This window comes from Falco punctatus (genome assembly GCF_963210335.1).
Source record: "Falco punctatus genome assembly, chromosome: 1".
NCBI classification, from domain to species: Eukaryota; Metazoa; Chordata; class Aves; order Falconiformes; family Falconidae; genus Falco; species Falco punctatus.
This window is the reverse complement of record NC_137580.1, coordinates 3,774,860-3,796,637: the sequence shown is the minus strand read 5'-3', so window position 1 is coordinate 3,796,637 and position 21,778 is coordinate 3,774,860. Positions and strand designations below refer to the sequence as shown.

The window sequence follows — 21,778 nt, the reverse complement described above, 5'->3', positions numbered from 1 at the left end:
TTTCCTTAACTATTTAAGATACTCCAAGTAGTATATAAGTGCACAGGTTTACAGAGCTAATGCCTTTAACAGTCCATCTCTAATGGTGCAAGGAGTGAGTACTCCCATTGCAGCCAGAAGAAAGCACTTAATATATGTCTGCGATGTTGTATCTAAGGAGGGCAACAGATGCGGATGAAATACAAAAAGGAATGTTTTAGCAATGACATCCTGAAGTATGTATCTTCTCTGTATCACCCATGTGCTTTCAGAAAGGCAGTGCAGTAAATGAAGTAGGCTGGACTAATTGACTGAGTATTTAACACCTGCATTACAAAAAAAAATAATGCTGTGATATGGAACCTTTAGCTCCTGGTTCCTCTGGCTAAGGGAATCTTTCTTCTAAGAAATTAAACATCTTATTTAAAACACAGAACAAGTACAAACCTGCCAGACTATAATATGAAAAAAATGCTGCTTTTCTCTTTTACCAACTCATCACTTCTTCTTACCCCTCAAAAAAGTACAGTTTCTTTGCATGAATGCAAAGTACTTTGATTTCTATCCTGGCCAGCAACAAAGGAACCTCAATTCCATCTTATTGCTAACTAAGGCTAAAAACCACACTGCAAAAATAAAATCTAAATCTGTGCAACTTTATAGAGAAATGGAACTGATGCATCAATACCAAGATTTAGCACTTCTGCACTGCTAGAGATGTTGCTGAATTGTATGAATCATCCCATAGCAATTTTAATTCTAGTGTGGTTATCCAACCCCCAGAATCCCAACGTTTGCACTTTCTGGAGGACTGAAAAAAAAATATGGAAGAACACAGCATGAAATTATTATGTCCCCTTTGCAGTGGACATATAAAAAAAAAAAAAAAAAAGAAAGTGTTAAGTGATTTGATGGAGTAAAAAATACCTAAATGAAATAGTATAGGGATTAGGAAATAGGATGCTTTCAGCTCCTGAGCTGAATCTGTTGAACTGCATTGTGATATTTTTATTATTTCAATATGCGGTCTCAGAAATACTTGAGGTAAGTTTTGTTATCACAAGGAAAGATTATAATTCATACAAAAAATCCTTTTATTGAGTATCTCATTTTCAGGTAAAATGTGTATAAAAGTTATCAATTCCATATGGTCAAACATATGGTATGAAATACTTGTGTCCACTTACAAGACACATGACAATATTTCAACAGCTCTCTCCTTTGAATTTCATGGTGGAGAGACATAACAAAAGCATAAATTTTAGTTAGCTGTATTTGTATTTTCAAAAATGAACTACACCAACAAACAACCTCCAACAGCATAAAAAAATACACTGAAGAATAATTAAAAGAAAATAATACAAAGCTAGGCAAAGTCTGCAGAATTTAAGTATTAGAACATAATCCTTGGACTATGGTATGTCAGAGCTGTCGCTGAAAATCAGCTGTTCTGTAAAGGTGTGAAAGTAAAGGCAAAGGATATACAGTTGGTGCTTGTACCAAAGGAATCACAGAATCACAGGATGGTTGAGGTTGGAAGGGACCTCTGGAGGTCATCTTGTTCAGCCCCCCTGGTTAAGCAGGGCCACCTACTGATGGCTGCCCAGGACCATGTCCAGACATTTTTTTAACATCTCCAAGGATGGAGATTCACAGCCTCTGAAGGCAACCTGCTCCAGTGCTTGGTCACCCTCACAGGAAAAAATTGTTTCCCGATGTTCAGAGGGAGCCTCCTTGTTTCATTTTGGGCCTGTCACTGTACACTACTGAAAAGAGCCTGGCTCCCTCCATCTTCTTTGTACCTTCCCTTCAGGTATTTATCTAACACTGATGAGATCCCCCTGAGCCTTCCCTTCTCCAGGCTGAACAGTCCCAGCTCTCTCAGCCTTCCCCCGTGTGTGAGGTGCTCCAGTCCCTTAATCATCCTTGTGGTCTTTAGTTGGGCTATCTCCAGTATGTCACGTCCATGTCTCATGTATGGAGAAGCCCCAAACTGGACCCAGCATGCCATGTGTGGCCTCACCAGTGCTGAGTAGAGGGTCACCTCCCTTGATGACCACAGGTCACCAAGGATCACCTTGGCAATACTGCTAATGCAGGCTGCTGCTGGCTGCCTTGCTGCAAGGACACTTTGCGGGCTCATGGTCAGCTTTTTGTCCACCAGGATCCCCACGTCTTTTTCTGCAAAGCTGTTTTCCAGCCAGTTGGCATGGAGCACGTACTGGTGCATGAAGTTATTCCTCCCCAGGTGCAGGATATTGTGTTTCTCTTTGTTAAACTTTGTGAGATTCACTTTTGCCCATTTATCCGCATCTTTAAAGAGCACGAAAGTGTGCCGCGTAATTCAAACAGACCAAAACAAAGAAACTACTACGCTGCAAACTGGCTTCTTGAACTCTAGGCCAGAGGTGCTCCTGTAAGCGAGCAGCCAGGTGTTTAGCATCAGTGCTGCTTTCCCTTTAGCCTCACTAGACAATCAGAACAAGAGATAAACCTCCTCAGGACTGCAGTCTCTGCAGCCTTCAGCGGTATTGTGGATATCGTCACTCACAAAACACCTTGGTTCCTCTACGGAAGCATTAATACATGTTTGTACAACTCGATATGCCACCTTCAGCAATAGAAATAAATAAAAATGTTCTTTTATACGAAGAAGAAAAATGGTGTTTTCAAACAGTGGCCCAGAAACTCTGATTACTTAACCATCGATACCTTTTTTTCAGAACATAACAAACGTGAAAGAAGTATGATACCCTTATGCAGCAGCCTGCTTTCCACTCCAGGAACTCAGAAACAATTAAGTTGGGCTTGCTTTCAGATTGCAGAATTAGGCCTTTCAAACCAAGGAAATAAAGTGGAGTGTATCTTCAAAATGTAGCGGAACAAGGGTTGGTTGACCTACAGTTTCCATCTACTTTCACCCCATATAGTTAAACAAAGATTCACGGTAATTTTTTGATACGTTGCTGATGGGGGTGGGGGCAGGAAGGGTAGTGTCACCTTTTTCTGTGGCACATGTTGGCTCCAGCTCTTTTCCTTGCCTTCCCCTTCCCACCTCCTTTCTTACACCTCCTCTCTCAGATGCTCCTGTCGCTCTGCAGCGGTCAGGTCTGATCTGCCAGGGCTGGGGCCGCAGCAGAGCTAACACTAACAGACCTGGCTTACTCCACGCAGCTGGTGTGTCTCCGTGCTGCGCTCCCCAATGTCTGCTGTCGTACCTGTATCAACCACCCTGCTCCCTTCGGAGCATCCCACATACCCACTCCCTGAACACACTTAGTGGCTGTAGTTGTCTTCATACCCGTTGCCGTGATCAGCCAGCAAAGGACCACGCTGCCGACAGTGACATCTGCCGTTAGAGTCAGTGGCTGGGGTCGCCACTCAAACCACCCCACTCTTGTGAGACAGGAAAAATAGGGTCAAAGCCAGAACAGGAGTGCTGACCCCTGGATTCTGCTCGGGAAGGGCTCTGGGCGGAGGTGAACGTGCTGCTGAACAGCACCAATAGCCCCACCAGCAGCTCCATTCGGTGAGAGGTGGAAGAAGCAGCAACTGGAGGTTGAGAGCCCTTGTCACCCCTGGAATTGGTTGTAACCCCTGGAATAGGTGTGCCTTCTACACTAGTTACAGGGAAAGAGCCGACCTGAAGTTACATGTAACATCAGTAATCGCAGGCACCGCAATGCTGTTAAGAGAAAGCAAAGATCTGGCCGATTAAATAATGTATTTTTTAAGTTTTAGGTGGTTTTTGCAGATCACGAGCAAGTTAACACAAGCTTTTCTTTTGTTTTGCTAATAGGAGGCAAAGAAATGCACTGAGACAGGTGAGAGGAAGTTAGGGAGTTGTTTATGAAAAGAGATTTTCCTGAATCAAGTAAACCCTTGAAGGAAATAATGTTTCAGAATAAAATCTCAAAAAGCAAAAAAATTCTCGAAAGCAGATGTATGCACATTTTATGTACATAACACCACATGAAAGAGTAATACTTTTCTGTATATATATATTAAGAGATCTTTTCTGATGTATCATCATAAATGAGTAAAAGCTAAAACCAGAGAAAACTTGTTTGCTGTAGTGAACCTGTAGTGCTACTCCTGCCCCTTATCCTGTAAGGCAAGAAAGAAAGAGTAGCATACACTGCCTTTTAATGCAGCAGAGGCCATTCACCAGTCATTTTGTTTAAACTCCCCTCTCTGGGAAGTGTATGAAATATGGAATAATTCCAGAATTCCACAAATGTGGAATACACTTCTCCAGCAATCTCATTTTAATAACGTATTCTAATCCATTAAACTCACTCTGGTGAGCTTGCAGTGAACCATGATATTTCTAAATCAAAATAAAATCAAAGGCCTTAAGCCAGACCGCAGAGCTAAAATTCTTTTTCATATCCCTTCACTTTATTTACAGAGGATTCTTATGTTCAAATGTAGCAAATCATCATGACAGAATAATTATGATGTCTTGTCATGTCATATTTTTTGAAACAATGTCAAATACTGAACCGAAGGACCTGCAGAAAACTAATAGTAAAAAACCCCAAAGCCAAACAGTGATGGATGAAAGACAACTCGTAATGAGCATGTCAAAACTTTGTTTTCTCTGCTGCTTTACCTGACAGTTGATACTTCTGCAGCACCAAATCCTGTTAGTGCAATGATTTAAATCCTTAACATGATACCCTATTTGATCTGCCACATAGCTGGGTACAGGGCAAACTGTCAATTCCAGGGTATGACGGGGCTTCTTAACCTCTGCAAAGCCTTGCTTTTCCTGACCAGCAGTGGGATACAATCTACATGGATTGTTACACATGATTTCTGAGATGTGAGATTGTCTCAATGTGTAGCTAGGCTTTTTCATATTTTTAATCTGTCTACCTGTATAAGCAAATTATTCTGGGACAGGTCATAGCAGCAGACTTTCATGAAAGCAAACGCAGAGCAGGTAGAAAGAAAACTACATTGCTAAAGTAAGCAAGGATAATGGAATAACAAACCAAATAGAAAAAATAATTTTTAGAGTTGCCTTTAAATGATTTCAGGAAACCCAAAGAGCTGAATGTTAGTAATTGTTTTATTTTTATTTGAAGCAAGTCAAGCAGGTGATTTTTGCATCCTTTTCAAATACTGGATTTTTAATTTTAGTGCTCTATACATCCTCTATTTAAGCATATATACAGGAAAGAAGTAAACATTTCCATGTCAGAATTCTTCACTCTTGTATTTAATTAGATGTGTTTAAATCTCATCTTGCACAAGTGGAAATTACTATTTCTATTTTGCAAATGTACATAATTTGATCAAATCACATCTTAATCTCCTCATTGGTAAGTTTTCCACTATAAAGCTCACTTTCCTTTAATCATTTTAATTTGTCTTCTCTGTATCCACTCCAATTAAAGGAGTTCTTTCTTCAGTTTGAAATACCAGAAACAGAACTAATTCCCCAGCAACAGTCACACTAATGCCAAATATAGGGATATGTGGCAACTATACACTTCTGCTATAGTTTCCACACTTTTTGGCCACAGATTGGATTCACGCTGTCTGCCACAGCCCCTCACTGGGACTTGTGTCCAAGGAGTGCTACTGTGACCTAAACTCTTCTTCTGTGACAGAGATTCCCATAACTAAGACCACTGTCCTCAAAAGATAAGCTGTGTACTTGTTTCCCGGATACCTGACTTTATATTTTTCCTATTGAAACCCACTTTTGGCCATCATATTGCCAAGCTCTAATGCCGGACCCAGTTCCATCACACCTGTTTTTTCACAATTTACTCTCAGAGCAGGAAGGTCTATCAGCATAATTTATTAATACTTAATGTGCCTTTTCCCCAACTACAAGAAAGAAATATTACTTGAGCATGTCTGCTTTTTTTCTGCATTATTTCTAATTCTGTTGTTGCCATCTGTGAATGGACCAATACCTTTGGTGATACCAGATTGTGAAAAGCTAAAGTACACAAAGTCAAAATACAGGATTGAAGGTAGACCTGTCTGTTTGAGTTCTGATGCCATCAACATTTTTCTGTGGAAGTTGATACACATTTTAAGGTTCTCCAAACAAAGGTTTGTGTATACCTTTATTTTACCAGAGTCCATTTGGATTTAATTAATGTAGCATTAAAAATAAAAAGGGATAATTTTTCTTTTTTCATAATTTTTAGTATAATCTTAATGCCATCCATTACTCTTAAAATCTATACATTTTATCCAGAAAGGCTACACAATTTCCTATAATTTTAAAAAAGTGATGGCTAATAGTTATAACAACAACAAAAATATTATTCAAGACCTTGCTTCAGCACTACTGCTCTTGGTTTATGTCATTGGTACCTTATTTCACAATGTGTAATTTTATACTAGCTGCAAAATAATTTGGACTATCTATTTATTAGTTAGTCTGGAATTGTTTTGTAAAGATATAGTAATTATGGGTTTATAAGGTAATTTTGCAACCCAGGAAAATACACTCAACCCCCCCTGGGCTTAGAGAAATCCAGTAATCTTGAGTTTCTTCTGCTAAGGTCCCCTTTGACATATTAACACTTCTTAACTATTCTTGACTATTAACACTTGAACACTTCTAATTTCCCGTCTATTCCTAGATGGCCCTTTCTGTCCCCAGCCCTGAACCCTGCCCCCTTTCCAAAAAATCTCAGTCATCTGTCCTTTGGGGACAGCTTGGTAATTGATGCACTGATAAAAGTTTGTCACTTCTGCTGCTGCTCTAACTCTTCCCCACCTGCTTGAAAGAGCTATAGTAACAGCACCGAAATGGACATAACCCCTTGCTGTAGCATATCGTCTTCTGCTATTTGTGGCTCAAATTGATGAACACATACTGCCGTCTGCCCCAGCGGTGTTTGAGAGGGACCTTTAGGAGCCACTGGATTGTGACATTGGAAAGCAGCAGACCCCTTTGGTTTCTGTAGGAGCAACACCTGGACCCCTCCTTCCTGCTGGGAACACTAGGGACAGTATGAGATATTTTGTGTCCTGGACTGTGGAAAAGGGCAGCTTCTGCCTCAGCAGCCAGGCTGCATTGCTTCGCTTGAGTGGACCTGGCTGATGCCATCCTCATCCTCCTGACACCAGCACAGTTTTAAGTAGAGAGGATGCTGGGATGTCTCTCCCCTCTCAGCAAAGCAGATCAATAGAACTTTTCTTATTGCTCAAGGTTTCATGTTTCCTACAGCCGTAGGCAGACATTACAGCTGGCGTTAAGCATATCCAGGTCTACTTTCAAACCACTAGCTTAGGCACTTGAGAAATACCGATAACCATCTGATAATTTTGAAATAATAATAATATGACTCTGGAAGGCTCTGAAAGTGAGTCTCTGTGTAAAATGTATGTAGGAAGGGGATGAATCAGAACCAGTTATGTTAATACACTATTATATTAATAAATCAACATGTTCATATTATTATACCCAGGTTTATATTATTAAATCCAGAGGGGAAACAAGTGTCACAAAGAGGTGAACAAAGGGTTTCTCCTGGCAGGATGAAACTATGTGAACTTAAAGATCCACGGTGTTTCAGAAGGCTTGAGGCACTTTAAGAATTCAGTCTTTCTAACTGCCTATGCGTAAAAGATGAAAATCTTCTGCATGCTTAGACTTTAAGATAACATGTAGATAACAAGTCACATATGCACAGGTACAGTAGAGCGTTTGGGAGGGCTGAATGTTGTAAATTAGGAGAAGCTTGGAAGCTTAGCAAAATACAACTTTAGGTTAAGTAGCAAAAATAATGGTATGTGTATATATGTATAATCTGAGAATAATTTAGGTTTTTCTGTTTCTTGCTAAGAATGATACCTTTAATCTCTTTCTGCATCTGAACACTTATTTGACAAACATAACCACAATTTTTTTCATCAATAATACAAAAATAGTGCTTCAGATAAAAATATTGTTGTCATGGGACAAAACCGTAGGTAATATATGCAGAAGTTACAGTAGCATCCAGAAGTTCATATTTTGTTGCCATTGTCATTAGGGAAAACCTTTATTAACAGTTCGCATTTTTTTCCTCAGCAAAGCGCTTTCAAAACATTTGCTAATTAAAACCTTTATATCTTTTAGACAGTAAAAATGCCTTTTCCAACCTGCAACAGCTATGTAACTTATTTTATTAGTGGTTTAGTAATGAAGTCAGATAAACCTTTGATTTAATAATTAGCATTTATCGATTAGCTGCTGCCTTCAAAGCACTTTGCAAACATTAACTAATTAATTCTTGCAACTCCCCTGTAATTTGGGGAAACAGGTATATTCATACACCTTTGCCTATGGTTTAGGAAAGAAAGTATTATCTCAGACATTTTATGCAACAGAGAATTAAGACATATAAATGAAGTTATTCACCTAAGTCCAGAAAGATGACAACGTTGTCTGAGTACTAACTAAATTATTGTTGTGGTTTAACCTGGCAGGCAGCTGAACACCACACAAGCCATTTGCTCAGCTCCTCGCCAGGTGAGATCAGGGAGAGAATCGGAGGCGAGGCGGGGAAGTAAAATTCATGAGTTGAGATTAAAACAGTTCAATGCAACAGAAAAGGAAGGGAAAATAATAACAACGAGGATGACAAGGACAACGATAGAACTGGAATACACAAAAGAGGTGATGCACAACGCAATCGTGCACCACCCACTGACCAATACCCGGCCAGTTCCTGAGCAGTGGCCCCCAGCCAGCTTTCCCCCTAGGTTATGTACTGAGCATGATGCCATATGGTATGGGGTAGCCCTTTGGCCAGTTGGGGCCAGCTGTCCTGGCTGTGTCTCCTCCCAGCTTCTTGTGCCCCCACAGCCCTGTCGCTGGTGGGGTGAGAAGCTGAAAAGTCCTTGACTCTGTGTAAGCACTGCTCAGCAGCAACTAAAACATTATCAACATTATTCTCATCCTAAATCCAAAGCACAGCACTGTACCAGCTACTAAGGAGAAAATTAACTCTATCCCAGGCAAAACCAGGACAACTATTCTCCTCATCCTCTTCTGTACTCCAGTCACTCTGCTCTTTCACTGATTTCTTCTGGAGGGGTCCAGCCAGGTCTGCCCAAGCAAAGCAAAGCTTTGGATGCTGAGCAGGTCCCTCCATCTTCTCTTTACTCGCTCGTGGTATGTGCATACCTCAGGGACGTGTGCGGCAGGTGTGGCAGGGGAGCCAAGTGTTAGACTTAACCGGTGTCTCCCAGGGATGCTCCTCTGGGCTCGCTGGCCTCACTAATGAACTCTGCCCACCCTGGCCTACCTGGTGCTATCTCTCCCTGGCCATCGCCACGATACAAAGACAAAATTATTTTTAAAAAAAGCAGTATTCTCCTGCTGACAGCCTGCTTTATTTCTGCCTTGAGTACAACCTGCTACAAGTATTTATTATTGTAAAAGAGGAACATTGTTCCCATTCCTTCCTATGGGTTTACTGTTTTGTTGCCTACAATAATACAGCTTTCCTGTCTACTGCAACCCATCTAGCTACAATGTTATACTGCATTTTAGCCATATGATAGATAATTACCTCTGCTTATGCTGCAGGTGGAATGAGTGAAATGAGCTGCGAAAAGGCTGCACCCATGGCGCTGATATCAGAGGACAATGAGGAATCATTTGCAGTGTTTCGACTGAGCAAATCAAGTAAGTTTTCTTGACTCACAGGCTTTAGGAAATCTCCTGAAATTAAGATACTTTTTTTACAGCCAATAGAGGCCATTAACAAGATTTCAAAATTAATAACTTGTTTTCACTGAATTTAAGAATTCCATCACGTACAAAGGCCCAATTATTTATCATTCTTTGTTTTTACTAAATGTTGGGAATTAACATTATTGTGTAAGTTTTGTGTATTTTGTAAGTGTATTTTTGTTTGATGAAATAGTAAGCTAGATATTAATTGTATCACTGCTGTTTCTTTTCAACATTTAAAAAGATCTAAGAAACTTCGGGACATTTTTAGTAGCTCAACTGAAGCAAGTTTTCATACATCTTGGTGTCTTCTTCTAGCAAGAGAAACAGAGTGAAAGAGCAATGGAGAGATATCTGTTAATGCATACTTTATCATCACATTCAGATAAACAATACAATTAAATAATGTAGGAGATTTGTAAAGATTAGAGAATTAGGAGCTAAGCATTCCTTGGTGATCAGCTATTTGTTAAGTATTGAAGAGTAACTTTTTGTGATTCTGTTTCTGTAAGCTGAGTCTGTCAAGTGGAGACTAGTAGAAAAGAGAACAGTGCTGCATTTTGTATTTGGTGTGCCAAGCACTATTTCTCTATGGAGATGAACAGATTTTTTTTTTAATTTGCTATTTTATTGTATTTATAATTAGCCGTCTGGAAAAAAAAAAAAAGTTCTCTTTTAGCATCTGCAGTGATGCATTGATTCTTTCATTACAGCAAATACACATGACCCCCGGTGTTCAACTGTAAACAATAATAGTTACTGGCTTCATTAGGAAGCTAGCAGATGGCTTATAAGTTCTCATGGTAGCTTTTATCCATTTGAGGCTTGCAGCATGCAAATGTTTGTCTTTTAAACAGGATAAAACAATGTAAAAGGGGCTCTGTGCTTTGTTTTTATTAGTAGCAATTCATTTGTATTGCAGATTTGAATCTGAGTATCTGAGTGCACTGTCAGTTTTTCCTGGCTGCAGATAAAATACTCTCTGGGCTTTGCCTCTGCTTCTGTGGCATTTTCTGTACCAGAAGAAATGAGGTCAAATAGCACTTCTGATGCTTTGATAGAGTGGTCCCCTTTCCCCTTCCCCTTCCCCTTCCCCTTCCCCTTCCCCTTCCCCCCTTTCAGCAGAGAGGCAGCACTGCCTCTAGTTTACCCTGCATGGACTGGGGATCTGACCATGGAGATCATTGGTGCCATTTTGTAGTTCCAAAATGTGATTTACCCAGCAAACATTTTACAAAGAAATGGGTTTGTACAGTTTGGGAATACCTGATGAATAACAACTCATTTACTGTCATCACCAGTCTGGTGCTTGCAGTGTGATGAACTTCAGGGTGCTTCTCAGATAGGCTGCAGGCAGTTGCAATGATTGTCAGACATAACTGCCACATTTGTTACTTAACTGGGCAGAGCTATCTGAAGAACAGTTAATCTTCAGTAAAATTTGGTAAAGCACAATAGGTCTTTTAAAGCAGAACAGTTTTATTTTAGTGTGTGAGTCTTTGGTGGCTTTTCTCATACTTCTAATACAGCCCAGGCTATCGTTACTATTTTCATGTACTCAATTTTTTGTTGGTAGCTGGAATCAAGCTACATTGTCAAGAAATGGAAGCAGGGGTTGTCTATTAAATATGATGTTAAATAACTTCAGTTCTCTTTGAAAGCACAGACCCGTGGTGGTGCAAACTCCCTCAAAGTGTTGCACCACTGTCTTTCAACTGGATTTGCACACGGAGCAACCCATAGGTAGTTCATTGTTTATGTTCATGCAGTATTGACTGCTCATGGTTTCTTCACACTAAGGCATAAGCATGTGACTGGTTGATTTTTATGATACAAATGCCTCTCTTCAGACAGAAATCAGCCATTTCTTTCAGAAAGGACCATCAAAAATGAAGAAAGGACCATCAAAAAAAAAGAAACTTTTTTACAGCAGAAGTCTTATTCTGAGGGCTTACATGAACCTGACTGCTGCCAGGGTCCTGTGTTTCCTTATCGTACAGTAAGGGTATGAGTATCAAATTAGGGGGCTTTTTTGAGTAAACAGTGATCTAATTAATCTTCAGGGTTTTATATTTCCATGTTATATATTCAGTTTTAAAGTTCAAAATTACTTTTGTTTGGAGGGACATCTGTATCTCCTGGAACAGATTCTGGAATTTTGCTTTCAAAGCATGTATTTTCACTTTTTACCCTCTTTTGTTTTATTTAAAATAGTATTTGCATAAAAAACTTTCTTACTTCTAAGCACATCTGCTCTTGCTTCTACCTCACCTGAAGATCTAACCCTTTGCATGTGACATCTTCAATGAAGAATAAGCAGCAGGAGCAGATGAGCTTTCAAGAAATAAAGATCCTATTTTCATGCAAATGTACGAGTAATTAAAAACGATGGGAGGAAAAAAAAAGGCAACTCAATATTCAATGCCTTCAAATTTAATTTGAAGTATAATAGTTTTAAACTTTTGCATAAGAACTCCCAGACTTTAAGTGGTTTAGTTTTAAGTGCGGTAATAATTGTCATTCAGATTAATGGGTTAGTTTTTCTTATCAAAAGACACTTTTAAAATAAATTTGGGAGTAATAGTAAGAAGGTTTAAAGATATTTTTTTTTTCCCTGTGGTTTGAAATAAAGTTAGTTAAATTCCTAAGTAAACTGAACTTCCGTTCAAGTCTGCGGGTTAAGTATAGCTATACTCAAAAAGCCAGCCTAAGGCCTGCTACAAGCTCCACATGGCTTCCACTATGGAAAGTATGCCAAGCTGTACCTTCAGCATTTGCTGTTGCTTCATTAACCATCTCACTTTCCCTGAAGGAAGCATTTCACTGAAAAACAATACTGAAAAACAAAGACTGTTTTTATTAAGTTTTGCCATTCCTTATTAACCACTTAAAAGCTTACAAAATCAGGAAGGGGAAGATAATTTTTGGTAGTAATGCATCCCACAATTCTATCCTTTTAAAACCACTGCCAAAATTAGGAGAGTTTTAACATACACCTATTCTGTTCTATTCTGTTCTGTTCTATTCTATTCTCTGTCTACAGTAACACAGAGTTTGAAATTTGAGCAGTCTCTATTCTCATAACAAATTAGCACAGTTCACAACAAAATAAAATCATTGCCTAAACATTGGACCTAGTTTCATTCATCTTCAAAGCTGTAATATTGCAAAGCTGGACTGCATAAAAAACTTTTGCCATTTTATCCTTTGCTATTTAAATTCATTACTCATTATATAGAAGTAGTCACAGCTCCCAAATAATAGGTGCACCTTTATTGATTAGCAATGTTTGTTTCTGATGGGTTCGGAAAGGATGGGCATTACATATATATTTACACACACACACATATATGTAAAAACAATGGAAAGCTATATAATTTAGATCCCACAGAATAAAGAAGTGAGGTATTGATGATTTATTGATTACAGCTTACATTTAGAAGAGAAGATACAGGAGCTGATAAATAAGGTAAATATTTTAAAATTCTGCCAGTAATAATCTAAAGGGAATATTGTGATTTGCAGTAATACTTGGAATAATTCCTTCACTAATGCTGGCAACTAGAATTTCTTGTACAGCCGGCTGAGGTATGGCCCATGGACTTCATGGAGATTTGGTAATGCCCCACCCGCATCAGCTATTTCTTCCTTCCTTTGCATTTCTGGCTTGTTTTTTGGTTTTGGTTTTGGTTTGTTTTGGTTTTGTTTCTTCCTAGTAGAAGGAGGAGGACCACAAGAATAAAGCGACACAATTTTATGGAAAACCGTTACTGTAAATGCTATGAATAAGACCTACCACTACATTTCAGTGCTTCAAATTTCAGTGGAATTAAGAAATGGAGGAGGCTAATAGAGGCTGGGTGTAGCTATAATGGGTATGGCAACCTGTGCTCTATTAATTTGTTCCTGGATAAGATTTACTCAAATATTTTAGCTTTACTTTCTTGCAGACTGTTGGAACTTCATCATAGGTTTGCTTAGCTGGTGCCTTAGGCAGCTACACCAAGTGTTTGAATTTCTTGTGATAATGAACAATTAAAACTAACTGAAAGCGCCTATATTTTTATAATTGATTTAGCAGTTGATTGTCTCTCAAGATTAATGATTCCCCTGTGCTCAAAAAATAATGTTGTCAGTTGATGCCTGAAGCCATATTATTTTTATTGCAAACATCACGGATGAAACATAATTTTTGTCAATTATGATTTGAGGGGATGAAACAGATTGTTCATAAAAGTAGGGAACATAAAATAAAATTTTCAAGACCACCACATAGACCATAGCTGATGACCATTTAGTTATAAATTAGCTACCAGTAACTACATTTGATATATTAATTCTTCTCCATATAGAACATAAAGCAAGGAACTCACAGGAAGTCTTTTTTTTATAGTACAGTAGTAAGATTGCTTCCATTTCTGCTTCTACCCTCATTTCATTTTCATAGCTTCATTCACTATATGCCTGTTTAAAACATTATTATATTTATTCCGACCTATTAGAAAGACTTATAAAAATATTCTGGATGTCTTAAAAGCTTTGTGAAAGATATAATTAAATGGAATATTGTCCAGAACAGGATCCCAAGAAACTAATCACAAATGTATTTGGCCTATTTGTATTCATCATTGTACTCACAAAGAGTAAGAATAATACCACTGATGCCAGTTGTGCTAACAGCAGATTATTCTGTTTTGCATGTTCTACCAAAAATGGCCATTAGTATTGTAAAACTGAGCATTCAAAAGTTAGAAACTGACAATATTATGAGAAGAACCGTTAGGAGATTCCTTTAAGGAGGGAAACTAGGGATAATTTGCATCTTAATGTGTGGATACAAAATCTGGAAATCTTCCAGAGGTGGATATCTGAATGTCTCGGAGGAAAAATTTTATATGAGAATATTAGATATGAAGTATAAATCCGAGATTCATCAGAGAGTTTGACAGCGCCTTTATATTACCATCACCCAGAAAAATGATGGAAATATCTGAGATATGTTAAGAATTAAGAGGGGACAGTCATAGACTAATTCAAGAGAATCATAAAAGTAAACCATAAACACACTCCATATTGACTTAGAAAAATTTAATAATGTAGAGAATCTACAAAGACCAACACAGAACAGGCCAGCATGGGAGAAATTAGTTCACCCCCTTGCTGTGTGAAGGATTCACATGGGGCAAGGAGGTTTATTTTCTTCTCAGTACCATGATCCCCAGCACAAAAACCTCTCAGAAAGGATCCCCCACAATCACTGCTTTCAGTCCTATTTTCTGCATAGACATCTGACATCAGTAGGAAGGCAGCTGTATTGCTCTAGGTAGTGAAGGTTAGAACTCACTGAAAAAAGACCTATTCTATTCTATTCTGTTCTATTCTGTTCTATTCTGTTCTGTTCTGTTCTGTTCTGTTCTGTTCTATTCTATTCTATTCTATTCTATTCTATTCTGTTCTGTTCCGTTCCGTTCCGTTCTGTTCTATTCCATCCTATTCCATTCTGTTCTGTTCTGCTCTGTCCTGTTCTGTTCTGCCCTATTCTGTTCTGTTCTATTAATTTTCTTAGGCTGCACTTACTGTCTTACTTACTATTCCTTCCAATAATGAGGTGTGATGACTATCCTCATTTAACCTCTGCCCTAAGAAAACTAGGGAACATACAGGCATCTTTTGGTTTTGCTTTGTTGAGGAGGGGTCTGTTTTATGGTTTAGCTGGTCTGGCACACCAAACAGAAGGTAGTAACCCTGTATGATAGTCTTTTCTTTCTGAAATAATTGATTCTATATTTTTTTCTTCCCCCTACCCTCAGTCCCTCCAGAATTTTGTCTGTCATACAAGTTAACCCGTCATAATATAGTAATCCTGATAGAAGCTGACAAAGAAACAACTCTGTCAAGCCATAACCTCATGCTGTTCGTCCTCTAGCTTTCAGTTAGCTTGGCTTGAGGCTGCAGAATACTGATGTCTCAGATCTTGACATTTCAAATCTATGAAAAAGCAATATGGAGAGTGGAGAATGAGTTTTATGTGTACAGAATTGACTCAGAGTCTCAGAAGATGAGCAACAGGTTAGAGTGTCTGGACAGCTGCAGGTTTCACGCTGCTTTGCTGTAGGATGAATAACAAAGCAAAATCATCATCTAGCACAGTTCAACAAAGACAACTGCCTGAGGGCAAGCATTAGTCCCAGATGCAAAGATGTAACAATCCACAAACAGTCCCTAATTATGGACCAAGTTGGCCACTTACCGTTTTGAATTTTCAGTCAGAGTAGACTTAGTGTAGACTTTAGTTATATCTTTCACAAAGTAGACTTAGTGCCTCTGTGAGCTCTTCATGTAGCATCATTTATTTCTTTGCTTAAGCTTCAGCCAAACATTTATGTGAGAGCTGCTTTTGTCAAAAGAATAAACCATCTCGATGCTAATGAGTATGGTCAGATGCGTTGAAGTGTAGCTTGCACTTGTCTTAATCTTGTCTAACTGGTTCTCCTAAAGGCTGCATTTGGAAACTGAAAAGGCAGGTGGAAGACTAAACCTCCATGTGACTTAGGTAAATCAAGGATTTGGTAGCAAGAGCACTGGTTGCACTCACGGCTCTTGAGTATGCACCTTAAGGGGGAATTCACACTGCAACACTCGGAAGTGCAAGGATATATAGAGCAGTGATGAATTTAGCATATACTGCACTAGTTAGAGAGTATAGCAATGAAGAACATCACTTGGTGCTTAATATAAGCATTTATGAAAGACCTTTTTTTTTTCGCTGAAGTATCACAGCAGTCTTCCAACAAGTGCTGTCCTTTACCTGTATATTACCTTCTGATTTTCTGAGAATAACTGGAAGATTCTTGGAGAAAGAGAAAAAATCATTTTGATATTTTGTCAGTCGTTAATATGCCTACAGTTCAGTGCACAAAAACAGCCAAACAAGTAAACTGGTGGGAAGAACTGTTAATCTGCGTCTTCCCGGGACATATTCAAACTAATATTCTAGTTTTCAATTCTTTTCACATTCCTTTGTACTATGAGTCTGGATTTAGCATTCTTCATGTTCTGCATATAATTTTTGTCCTTTCTAGCTACTGTCAGGTATTGAATGGCTAATCGTATTTTTGTGGTATTTTACATTCTTACCAAATGGTTTTAACATAATGTAATATAATAACTTATTTAGTTACCTTATGTTTTAAACTTTGTATTGAACACTGCCAGGTCTTTGACATGTTCAGTACAGCCCATAACATAGGGCATAATCTTTGTTAGTTTTTAAACTTCCTTATGCTTACTTTTATAAATTTTAAATTTTCACTTCTATGGCATATACATATCCACTTTTCTTCCGTTCAGTTTGAACTATATTCATGTTCATGACCAGCTGTATTCCTGACACATCAAATTGCACACCCTGAAGCTCTGTCCAGTTTGTTAGTGTGATGAAGATGAGAATCTAATGCTAAGCTCTGTGGTGCTTTGTCATTTTCCTTTTGTATTTATGGTCATTCCTTGACCTTGTAAGCAAGCCAGTTTGTTATCCAGTTGAGTATTACTTCCTTACCTTCTTACCCAATTCATTAATAATGTATCTGGTACTGGATTAAAAGCTTCCTTGGAATCCAAATGAATAATGTATACTTCTTTACTCTTGTCCACTTTTATTTTCATTTCCTCAAAGAAATTAAGCTAGTTTATTACGCATTGTTTCCATTTTGGTAGTCTTCACACCAAAATACTGAAGATTCTATTTGCATGGAAAGTTTGGGCAGTTTACCAAAACAGAAATGTTCCTCTTGTATTTTTAAATACCTGTCACAGTGCCATAAGCAATATTTAATATTTTACTGACAGTACCTAAAGCAATGTATTTGGTACTGCACCCAATGCAAAAATATATTTTCACATAACAGAAAAGGAACTACAGCCTAATACAGAACAAAGTAGATTCCATCAGGAAATACTTTAAAATGTCATGAAACATATATTTTACACACAAAAATCTGCCAATCAAGTTTTTATATCAGTTACAGTTTCATAAAGTACCCTGGGGTGCGACTCTGTAGCAATGTGAAGACAACAAAGGAAATACGAGTCTGCAAAAATGTCACAAACACATTAAATCTAAAAAGTACCCATTAAATTTGATGGAAGAAGAATTACTGTTCCAACCTATTAGGCTGTTATATATTTGGAACTGGAATTCCTTTAAAATTCCTTGCCACTGAAACCCCTATGAATTCCGTAGGGATTCACGGTGAAAAGAAGTCTGATTTGAGACTTCTGCCATATGCTGTTCTTTTGACTTCACTGAAAATTTTGTGGGCATGTTAAGGGAAATACAGACTTTTGTTAGCAACACTTTTTTTCCTTATACTTCATTTTTTTGTGCTTTATTAATTGATATCAATTTTAAATAAGGACAAAAAATACAGAAGAATGTAAGCATCTCTTTGGCTGTGTGAAATCAGAAGAACGAAGCCCGAGTTTGTGACTGTCCATGCAGAGAGAACATAGATGTGTTCTATATGTAAAGCATGGTCCCATAAACTTGACCATTATAGCCAACTTCACAAGTTGGTAGTCAGCCTCAGATTCTAGCTTAGAGGACTGGTTCTCCAGTCATTCATGTGACTTAATGCTTTTACCACACTGGCTGACCTGTCCTGCCATTGCGTTTTGAGAGTTTCTCGTCCCTGGTGATTGTCCATCATGACAATTGGTCTCTTGGACCACGCAAGCCCAAAGCCTCCTGAACTACACTAGATGTAGTTGTAACTGTGGGGCCAAATAGTGAAGTGACAGAGCTGACATCTCTGTCTACATAATCTTGGACCAGTGGGTATCCTTCCTGGCACGTTCTCTTTCACCCCCTTCAAAGATGAGACATTGTATTGTATCTTTAGGGAGGTCACTGATCTCTGGGACTGCAGCAGTTCTTCACCACAAACCTTTGTCCCACTAACCATTACTTTTATGCTATCACTGGCACATACTGTCATCTCATTATCGGCTCCCTTTCCGAAGTAATCTATGGATATGCTGAAGAACATATCTCAGGCAGACCACTTGTGACCTCCTCCATTATGAAAACCGACCATTTACTCTGATGCTCTCTTTTTCATCTTTTAACCAACTATTTATCCATGCAGGAAGCTTCCCTTTTTAAGCCCTTGTTCTTTAGATAGGTTCAGGATCTCCTAACCTAATGTCCCTAAGGAACCTCTTAAGGCCTGACCTCTACTCCCACGGAGTTCACGTTCTTACTCTCAGTCCCACCATCCCTGTCAGGATTGTATTGAAACAAATCTTAATCATAGCCTAGCCAGAGCTCAGGTTCAAATGGTGGACTTGACACTGTTAGGTTTATGGTTGGACCCTATGATCTTAAAGGTCTTTTCTAACCTAAATGGTTTTATGATTCTCTGATCCTAAAAAGAGCTATATGGCAGAAGTCTTGGAACTTACCTGTGAGAGGTCTTTTATGCTTTTGTAGGCATTTTTGTGCATGTTGAATCAAGAAGCACACTCTTTTCAACTGCCTTTTCTGAACTTTGTTGAAGGCTAACAGTAGGCTTAGGCTGAAGCCTCGTAGCATGCTTAAGGCCCCTTGTATGATGTTCTCCCTGGGAATCTCCTGAACACCTGCCCTACCTTTCCTCGCAGTCCCTTTTCTACCATCAGTCTCATCACCCCCTGTAAGCTTTCTGGTTTTTCAAACCTTGGCCCTAGCCCTTAGGACTAGCCCTAGCCTGAGGCTGGATTCATGTTACATTCAATCCCGTTACAGGCTAAAGGGGTCATGCCTTGAAAGAGGATGTAAGAATGTAGTGTTAGTCCCGTTAACGTTTTAATAATCTAATGGTACAAATTACCCCATTAATACAGAAATAATACATTAACAATAGTTAAAATTGGTCTAGATAAACTTCTTTGTTTCTACTCAGTTTCTCAGGTGCTGTGCTCACCTTCTGCATGTCCCACTGGCCCCTGTGGGGGGTCACAATTACGAGTCATTGGCCTCCTGTGTCCTGTGCTGGAAGGAGTTTGATGTTCACAGTAGGAGTTTCCTTCCGCTCTATTCTGAGGTCTGCTTGGGTTTTCTTACTACAGTCTGCATCCTTCTCCTTGATAGAGTCTGAAATTTGCCCCACAGCCTGTCACAGCCCCTTTCCATGTAAAAAGGACCTTTACAATGAGACAGTTAGGCTTTTCTCGTATAGAGTATCCACAGACCAAGCTCAACCCAGTTAGGCAATACCCACTTAAACACTAGATGATTGTCATACACTGAAAAAAATAAAATTAAAATCAGTTCAAGTCAAGCCCAGCCCAGACAACTCCTGAGACCCTGTATTGTCATTTCCTCATGTATTTTCCCCAACAGAAATCTAACTTTTCCCAAATAGATCAGATCTATCCAGGTGTCCCCTAATTCTGTTATTTGTCATAGTTTCTAGTAATTTGCCCAGTACACATAAGACTTACATTCCTACCATTCCCCGGATTTTCTCTGGAACCTTTTTAAAGAATTGATGTCACATCTGCTGCCTTCCAGAAGCAAAGCAATTTTAAGCAATAGGTTATACCCTGCTGTGAGTAATTCAGCTCTTTCGTCCTTGAGTTCCTTTAGAAATTTGGAGTGAATACTATACAGTCCTGGTGATTTTCACTTTATCTATTTATTCCATAATCTCTTCTATAGTAATTTCAATTTCAGACTGATCTTCAGATGAGTCCCCCGCCAAGAAAGGTTCTGATTTTGGAATCTTCCCAGTTCCTTCCTCAGTGAACACCAATGCAAAGGGTTCACTTAGCTTCTTTGCAACGACCTTGTCTTCTCCGAGTACACTTTTATGTCCTGAAAATGAACTGGCCTTGCAGATTCTGGCAAACTTCTTGCTCCTGATGCGTTTGGTAGAGAAAAAGATTATTAATTTTGATTCCTTTGTTAGTTATTCTTCAGATGCTTTTTGGTCTGCCTTATTATGTTTTCACATTTAACCTGCCAGAGTTTGTAACTCTTTCTTCCTGTGTCATTTGAACATGACTTCAGCATTTTCAAAGATGTATTTTTGCTTCTAACAACCTCACTTACCCTGCTGGTTAGTTACGCCCATTTCCTTTCACCTTTCTGAAGTCTTTCTTAACAGAAATTAGGTATTTCTACTACAGTATCCTTAAATAGGTTCCTTGGTGCCTAGACAGAGTTGGGACTCTGAGCTGCCCTTCACTTCCTTTTAACAATCTTCCTCTTTCTTAACTTTGTTACTTTTTTTGTCATTAAAACAAAACTGTAGGGAAGAAGTGCCTGGATGTAAGCCCGGAGCTGTTCCTTGACCATGATCTAGTCTAGATGTTGTCGAAGGAGATTCCTGGCGTGATTCCATTCCTCAGAGCTGGGTCTGTAGAGAACAAAGAAATGAAGATGTGGGGAGATATGGGCGGATATGTGCTTGTGCTGTTCTAGGACTTTCTGTGTTCTTAATGTGACCTTGCTTTTTCCCCTGCTCCCATGGATAGTTAATTCATGCAGCTGCCCTGTGCTTCTCTCCTTTGTACCACCATTGGTTTTGATGAACAAGTGTCTCTACTTGTATCTTTGTGGCACCCTCACGGACATTTTGGGACCATAGCAGTGGGGAGTGACTGGACTTTTCTGACATTGTATCTGGAATGACGATGGTAATTGGAGTGATGCTCTACACGGTAAAACTACAGAGAGTAGCATGTGCCTCAAGCTTCCCTGCTAGAGTAACAGGGACAACTCTTCACGGTATCTGTTCAGTGACGTAGCTGTTTCATGAATCTTGCACATGTATGGTCAGCAGAACCAAAAGGAATGGCTCAGTACCGAGGCCTCTGTGCTGAAATCAGTTGTGATGAGTGCAGTGAATGATTACAAGATTGCGCAGAAGGAAGTTGTAGAGCTCTCCTCTCATCAGCCTCAGGCAAGGGACCTTGTATGCCTTGGGTAACATATCCACCAGTCAGGCTCGTAGGAAGGTCCACTGCTTAGGGTGGTGGCCTGCTTCTCCGAAGTATACTATACCTTTGGGTACAGAGGAACTGACCATCTGGTCTGGGAAATCTGTATCATGGCTA

The 21,778-nt window shown here is 39.0% G+C and overlaps 1 protein-coding gene across 1 annotated transcript in view; it reads left to right on the top strand.

Moving 5' to 3' along the window:
* The window catches only part of DCTD (dCMP deaminase), a 127,193-nt gene that overhangs the window by 5,611 nt on the left and 99,804 nt on the right, over window positions 1–21,778 (top strand). The window contains exon 3 of the mRNA XM_080379413.1: window positions 9,533–9,631. The gene's annotated coding sequence lies outside the window, so the exon portion shown is untranslated. The remainder of the gene's footprint in view (window positions 1–9,532; window positions 9,632–21,778) is intronic.